Source organism: Oryx dammah, unplaced genomic scaffold (assembly GCF_014754425.2).
Source record: "Oryx dammah isolate SB20612 unplaced genomic scaffold, SCBI_Odam_1.1 HiC_scaffold_9, whole genome shotgun sequence".
In the NCBI taxonomy this organism is placed as follows: Eukaryota; Metazoa; Chordata; class Mammalia; order Artiodactyla; family Bovidae; genus Oryx; species Oryx dammah.
The window spans coordinates 13,327,363-13,335,038 of NW_024070193.1; positions in this window are offsets into that span (position 1 = coordinate 13,327,363).

Sequence of the window (7,676 nt, forward strand, 5' to 3'; positions counted from 1 at the left end):
TGCAGGCAAAAATATTGGAGTGGGTTGCCATTTCGTTCTCTGGGGATCTTCCTGACTCACAGATTGAACCCATGTCTCCTGCACTGTTAGGTGAATTCTTTCTCAGTGAGTTCCTTGGGAAGTGTGTCAATTACCATGCAATACCCCTGTTCTGTCAGTTGTTAAGCCAAATGGGGAATGTTGAATGGGACAAGACCTTAGAGCAGTAGTTGATACAGCGTCTGTATACATCTCCTTGTGACCGATCCTTATAACAGGATGCCAAAGGTATACAGTGCTTGGTTTCAAGGACGGCTTCTTTTGCAGCCCAGTTCACCTCCCATCTCAGTATCTCTTTGCCTTCACGTTGACTAACCTTGGACTTGCCAAAAACAACCATATATGTGGACAAGATTGTCAGGGGTTTTGGGAGAGGCCATACTTGTTCAGCTTGGCCTAGGAAGGGAACTAAGGGAGCTACATCTAAAACAAGGGGCCGCTCTACAGCACGTAGACGACAAAGTAATATGTGGTCCCGCTATGGAGTCCTGAGATCAGAATACGACCGAAGTCCTTAATTCCTTCTGGCCCCAAACTAAAGTATCTTCGAGAAAAAAACAAATCTCAAAGCAACAAGTTAAATATTTGGAATATATGAGGCTGGTTCAAAAGTAATTGCGGTTTTTGCATTATTGAAATTTGCCATTTGATACTGGAATACATTCTAAATAAATGTGGTTATGTTATACATCATTTTAATGCACAATTCTTACTTTATGTTTTTTTGCTAATGACTTATTACTTGCTGTTTATTTTATATTTATTTTAGACTATGGAAATGATACTAGACAGAAGGCAATTTCAAGCGATTTTCTTATTTGAGCTCACGATGGGTCATAAAACAGCAGAGACAACTCGCAGCATCAACAATGCATTTGACCCAGAACTGCTAACGAACATACAGTGCAGTTGTGGTTCAAAAAGTCTTGCAAGGGAGAAGACAGCGTGAAGATGAGAAGCATAGTGGCTGGCCATTGGAAATCCACAACAACAGTGGAGAAGCATCACCAAAGCTGATCCTCTTACAACTACACGAGAAGTTGCCAAAGAACTCAACAGCAACCACTCTACGGTCGTTCAGCGTTTGAAGCAAATCGTGACAGTGAAAAAGATCAGTAAGTGGGCGCCTCATGAGCTCACAAAAAAAAAAAAACAACAAACTGTCGTTTTGAGGTGTCGTCTTCTCTTATCCTACGCAACAACAATGAACCCTCTCTGGACCAGGTTGTGACATGCAATGATAAGTGAACTGTATAAGACAACCAAAGACAACCAGCTCAGTGGTTGGACCGAGAAGTAGCTACAGAGCACTTCCCAAATCAAAATTGGCACCCAAAAAAGGTCAGGGTCACTCTTTGCTGTCTGCTGCTACTGCTGCTAAGGCGCTTCAGTCGTGTCCGACTCTGTGCGACCCCATAGACGGCAGCCCACCAGGCTCCCCCGTCCCTGGGATTCTCCAGGCAAGAACACTGGAGTGGGTTGCCATTTCCTTCTCCAATGCATGGAAGTGAAAAGTGCAAGGGAAGTCACTCAGTCGTGTCAGACCCTCAGCAACCCCATGGCCTGCAGCCTTCCAGGGTCCTCTGTCCATGGGATTTTCCAGGCAAAGAGTACGGAAGTGAGGTGCCATTGCCTTCTCCGTCTTTGCTGTCTGCTGCTGGTCTAATCCACTATAGCTTTCAGAATTCCAGAGAAATCATTACATCTGAGAAGTGTGCTCAACAAATTGACGGGATACACCAAAACCTGCCATGCATGCAGCCAGCTTTGGTCAACAGAAAGGGTCCAATTCTCCATGACAATGCCAGACCACAGGTCACACAATCAATGATTCAAAAGCTGAAGAGGGCTTCCCTGGTAGTCCAGAGGTTAAGATTCCGAGCTTCCAATGCAGGCGGCCTGGGTTCCACCTCTGGTCAGGGGATTAGACCCCACATGCCACTACTAAAGATCTCGTATGCCGCCAACTAAGACCCATGGCATCCAAATAAATCAGTCAATATTATATTTTTAAAAACAGCTGAACAAACTGGGCTACAATGTTTTGCCTTATCCACCATATTCACCTGACCTCTCGCCAACTGATTACCACTTCTTCATGCATCTCAACAGCTTTTTGTGGGGAAAATGCTTTCACAACCAGCAGGATGCAGATAATACATTTCTAGAGCTTGTGGAATTGTGAAACACCTATTTTTATGCTTCAGGAATAAGCAACCTATTTCTCATTGACAAAAATGTGTTGATTCTAATGGTTCCTACTTTGATTTATAAAGATGTGTCTGAGCCAAGTTATAATTTAAAATTCACAGTCCGAAACCATAATTATGTCTGCGCCAACCTAATACTATAAATCCTGGAAGCAGACAGTTATTTCCAGATAGACACCAAGCTATATTAGACCCACGTGTCCCCAAAGACAAAAAAAAAAAAACTTCATATTTTCTTAGGCATGTAAAGTTTGGCAGAATCTGGATTCTAGGATTCAGACTATGGCCAAGCCTCTATATGAAGCCACTAAAGGTTAAGATATAGAGCCGTTACTTTGGACTGAGGGACGAGAAAGAGATTTTAATAATATCAAGGAGGACCTCACCAGAGCTCCTGCTCTGGAACTTCTAATTTTCAAAAAACATGTATCTTGCACATAGGGGACAGCTCTGGGGGCACTTATTCAAAAGCTAGGAGAAATTCCTCAGCCTATGGGCTATTTTTAAAAACAACTAGATCTGGGGGCTCAAGGCTGGCCTGGCTTGAGTGGTACCTGCCACTGCTTTATTAGTGGAAGAAGCTAACAAGCTTACCTTTGCACAGCCACTGGGGGTTCAAACACCTCATCAAGGGTAAGGGATTCTGGCCACCATTGCCTAACTGGCAGCTGCCTTAGTCTTAATAATCAGGCTTTACTCTGTGACTCCCCAGAGCTAAATCTCAAAACCTGCATAGTTCTCAACTCAGCCACATTAACATCCCCTGAGGGCCCAGACTAACACCTTCCTGTCTTGATGCCCTTTACCAGTTTATGCCCGTGAAAGTGAAAGGTGCTCAGTCGTGTCCAACCCTTTGAGACCCCCTGGACTATATAGTCCATGGAATTCTCCAGGCCGGAATATTAGCATGGGTAGCTGTTCCCTTCTCCAAGGGATCTTCCCAACCCAGGGATTGAACCCAGATCTCCTGCACTGCAGGTGGACTCTCTACTTTCTGAGCCACAAGGGAAGCCTGTAGGCCTGATCTAACAGACTAGGCCATAGCAAAGCCTGAGGAAGAATGGTTTACTGATGCCAGTAGTTCCCTTAAAGATGGAGACAGGAGGGCAGGCGTATGCTATTGTGAACACTTACAGTGTTCCAGAAGATAGAAGCGAAACCTTTGCCACCTAACACCTGAGTCCAGAAGACTGAGCTAATAGCCCTAACTTGAACCTTAACCTTTGGGGGAAGAAAAATTATAAACATATACATACAGACTCAAAATGTGCTTTCCTTGTTTTATATACATGCCCATGCAGCTATCTGGAAAGAAAGAGGACTTTTGAATGCAAAAAATTCCCCTATAAAATATGGGGCTGACTCTCCTCAGTCTACAGAATACAAAAAAATAAAAGTATATAGAACTAAAGATAATTGTGTGCATAGGCAGTTGGGGCAAATTGGGGCAAATTGGGGCAGAAAAGATACAAAGACCAAAAAATCATGTTAATGTACATTTCTCACTTTATGGTTTTTGCTAATGACTTATTACTTGCTGCTTATTTTATATTTATTTTAGACTATGGAAATGATATTAGACAGAAGGCAATTTTGAGCGATTTTCTTATTTGAGTTCAAAATGGATTGTGAAGCAGCAGAGACAACTCACAGCATTAACAATGCGTCTGACCCAGGAACTGCTAATAAACATACAGTGCAGTGGTGGTTCAAGTAGTTTTGCAAAGGAGAGGATGGCGCTGAAGATGAGAAGCACAGTGGCTGGCCTTTGGAAGCTGACAACAGTGGAGAAGCATCATGAAAGCTGATCCTCTTACAACTGCACGAGAAGCTCCCAAAGAACTCAACAGCAACCATTCTATGGTCGTTCCATGTCTGAAGCAAATTGTAAAGGTGAAAAAGATCGATAAGTGGGTGCCTGCTGGGAGCCAGCATGGGGAATCCCGCCCATGGCAAAGGTCATGAGGAAAGGGGCCTGACAAAACGCGGAGGCGGGATCAGGCCTCAGGGCCCTGCCCCCCTCGGACTTTCTCGAGCATCTACCCCCAAAACTAGAGTCTGCCTGTCTTACTGCATTATACTTTTCACTCACTCTTCTGACATTAACAGGGGCTATCCCCGGCCACCTTTTTCTGGAAAAAGTTAACTTAGAGCTCCAGTTTACAGTCTCCTGCATATAAAAGGAGTGTCTCAGGTCAACCCCCCTCTGTTAGCATTCTAGCTGCTTGGCAGGTTTAATCCAGACTTTTACAGCTACGCATATGATTGTTCACAGCCCCCCAACTGTGAGAGGCACAGGAAGCCTAAAACATAGAGCCTTTCAAAGAGTTAAAAGTTATTAGAGAAGTGCTGGTGTAGGATTTCATTATTGGGCCGATGCTTGTTGCTAAGTTCCCATATCTCTTATCCATCGTGCACCTGGGAGAGCATTAGTCAACACAGTTGGAATGTAAGAAAACAAAATAGTAGCCTTGAAACTAACCACATCAGACTTTTGAGCTAATTGGTTCTTTCTTTGTTGTAACTTACTGCACCTTTGCTCCCTGAGAAATGTGACTTTGTTTGATACTTTCTGAGGCTGACATAGATCAGAAATATAAAGAAAAAACACTTCAAGGGAAAATAAGTTTTCTGGTTGAGCAGCCTTCATCAAAAGAGGGTCTTAAAATGTTTCACAGGCCTCCAAGGCCAGAAGATAATGTACACAACATCATTTGTGGGAAAAGTATAAAAGTCCTTTTTGACAATAAAATAATGGGCCTCGCTCGAAGAAGCTTGGTCACCCCGTGTCTTTTTTTCTCTCTCTTACTTTCTTTTTCAGGCTGATCCCTTGGAGCATAGAGGCTCCCTACATTCACTTATCTGCCCGGGTTTCTAAGACCTGAACGGGAAGACGTTCTGTGTCTTCACTCCCTTGGGAGACCGGGAGGGCACCTGTGGCCTCCGTGAACAGGGCAAACTCCCTGTCTCAGAGTTTTATTGGTTTTCTATGTAAACCAAGGAATATCAATCAGCCTCTTTCTCTCCTCTATTCCTCTCTCATTCATTCATTCACCAACGCCGTTTCTCCTTCGGGTTTCCCTGGATCCTTTTGGGGCTGGACCCCAGCAGGTGCCTTGTGAGCTGACCAAAAAAAAAAAAAATCATCTACACAACAAAAATGGACGATTTCTCAACTGAGTTGTGACTACGATGAAAACGTGGATTGTATATGACAACCAGTGATGACCAGCTCAGTGGTTGGACCAAGAAGAAGCTACAAAGCACTTCTCAAAGCCAAATGTGTACCCAGAAAAAGGTCATGGTTGCTGTTTGGTGGTCTGCTGCTGGTCTAATCCACTATAGCTTTCTGAGTCCCACTGAAATCACTACATCTGAGAAGTATGCTCAACGGACTGATGAGATGTACCAACAACGGCCGTGCCTGCCACTGGCACTGGTCAACAGAAAGGGTCCAATTCTCCACAACAGTGCCAGACCAGACACTGCACAGTCAGTGCTTCAAAAACTGAAGAGGGCTTCCCTGGCGGCCAGGGGTTAAAGATTCCAAACTCCCAATGCAGGTGGCCTGGGTTCGATCCAGGGTCAGGGAACTAGATCCCACATGCCACAACTAAAGATCTTGTGTGCCGCAACCAAGACCCGGTGCAGTCAAATAAATAAATAAATGTTATTTTTTTTTTAAGTTGAACAAATTGGGCTATGAAGTTTTGCCTCATCCACCATATTCACCTGACCTCTTGCCAACTGACTACCAGTTCTTCATGCATCTCGACAGTTTTCTGCAGGGAAAATGCTTTCACAACCAGCAGGATTCAGAAAATGCATTCCAAGAGTTTGCCAAATCTTAAGGCATTGATTTTTATGCTACAGGTATAAGCAAACTTATATCTTGTTGGCAAAAAAGTGTTGATTGTAATGATTCCTATTTTGATTAATAAAGATGTATTTGAGCTGAATGTAATGTAAAAATCACAGTCTGAAACCATAATTACATTTAGATCAACCCAATACTATAAATCCTGGAAGCTGACAGTTATCTGCAGGTAGATAACAAGCTATATTACACTTAAGTACCCCAAAGACAAAAAAAAATCATCCTTTTTTAGGCATGGTAAAGCTTGACAGAATCTAGATTCCAGGATTCACACTAATGGTCAAACCACTAAAGGCTGAGATACAGAGTCATTACGTTGGACTGAGGAACAAGAAAGGAGTTTTAATAATATCAAAGAGGTCCTCGCCAAAGCTCCTGTGCTGGAACTCCTCATTTAAAAAGACCAAAAAAACATTTGTCTTGTACATAGGGGACAGCTCTGGGGGCTGTTAGCAAAGCTAGGAGAAATTCCTCAGTCTATAGGCTATTTTTCCAAACAACTAGATCTGGGGGCTCAAGGTTGGCCCAGCTGCCTCTGGGTGGTAGCTGCCACTACTTTATTAGTGCAAGAGACTAACAGCTCTACCTTTGCACAGCCACTGGGGCTCAAACCCCTCATCAAGGCCAAGAGATTCTGGCCACCACTGGCTAACTGGGGCTGCCTTACTAAGTGTTAATACAAGGCTTTAATCTGTGACTCCCCAGAGCTAACTCTTAAAACCTGCTCTACTCTCAACCTGGCTACACTAATGCCCCATGAGGGCCCAGACTAACACCTTCTTGCCTTGATGCATTTAACCAGGTTTATGCCTGTAGGCCTGATCTAACAGACGAGACCATAGAAAACCCTGAGGAAAAATGGTTAACTGAAGGCAGTAGTTTCCTTAAAGATGGAATCAGGAGGGCAGGCATATGCTACTGTGAGCACTTACAGTGCTATAGAAGATAGAAGCAAACCTTTGCCACCTAACACTTCAGTCCAGAAAGCTGAGCTAATAGCCCTAACTCGAGCCTAAACCTTGGGGGAAAGAAAAATACAGATCTACAGACTTGAAGTCAAGTGGGCCTTAGGAAGCATCACTATGAACAAAGCTAGTGGAGGTGATGGAACTCCAGTTGAGCTATTTCAACTCCTAAAAGATGATGCTGTGAAAGTGCTGCACTCAGTATGCCAGCAAGTTTAGAAAACTCAGCAGTGGCCACAGGACTGGCAAAGGTCAGTTTTCATTCCAATCCCAAAGAAAGGCAATGCCAAAGAATGCTCAAACTACTGCACAATTGCACACATCTCACGTGCTAGTAAAGTAATGCTCAAAATTCTCCAAGCCAGGTTTCAATAGTACATGAACTGTGAACTTCCAGATGTTCAAGCTGGATTTAGAAAAGCCAGAGGAACCAGAGATCAAATTGCCAACATCTGTTGGATCATCGAAAAAGCAAGAGAGTTCCAGAAAAACATCTACTTCTGCTTTATTGACTATGCCAAAGCCTTTGACTGAACTGTGGAAAATTCTTAACAAGATGGGAATACCAGACCACCTGACCTGCCT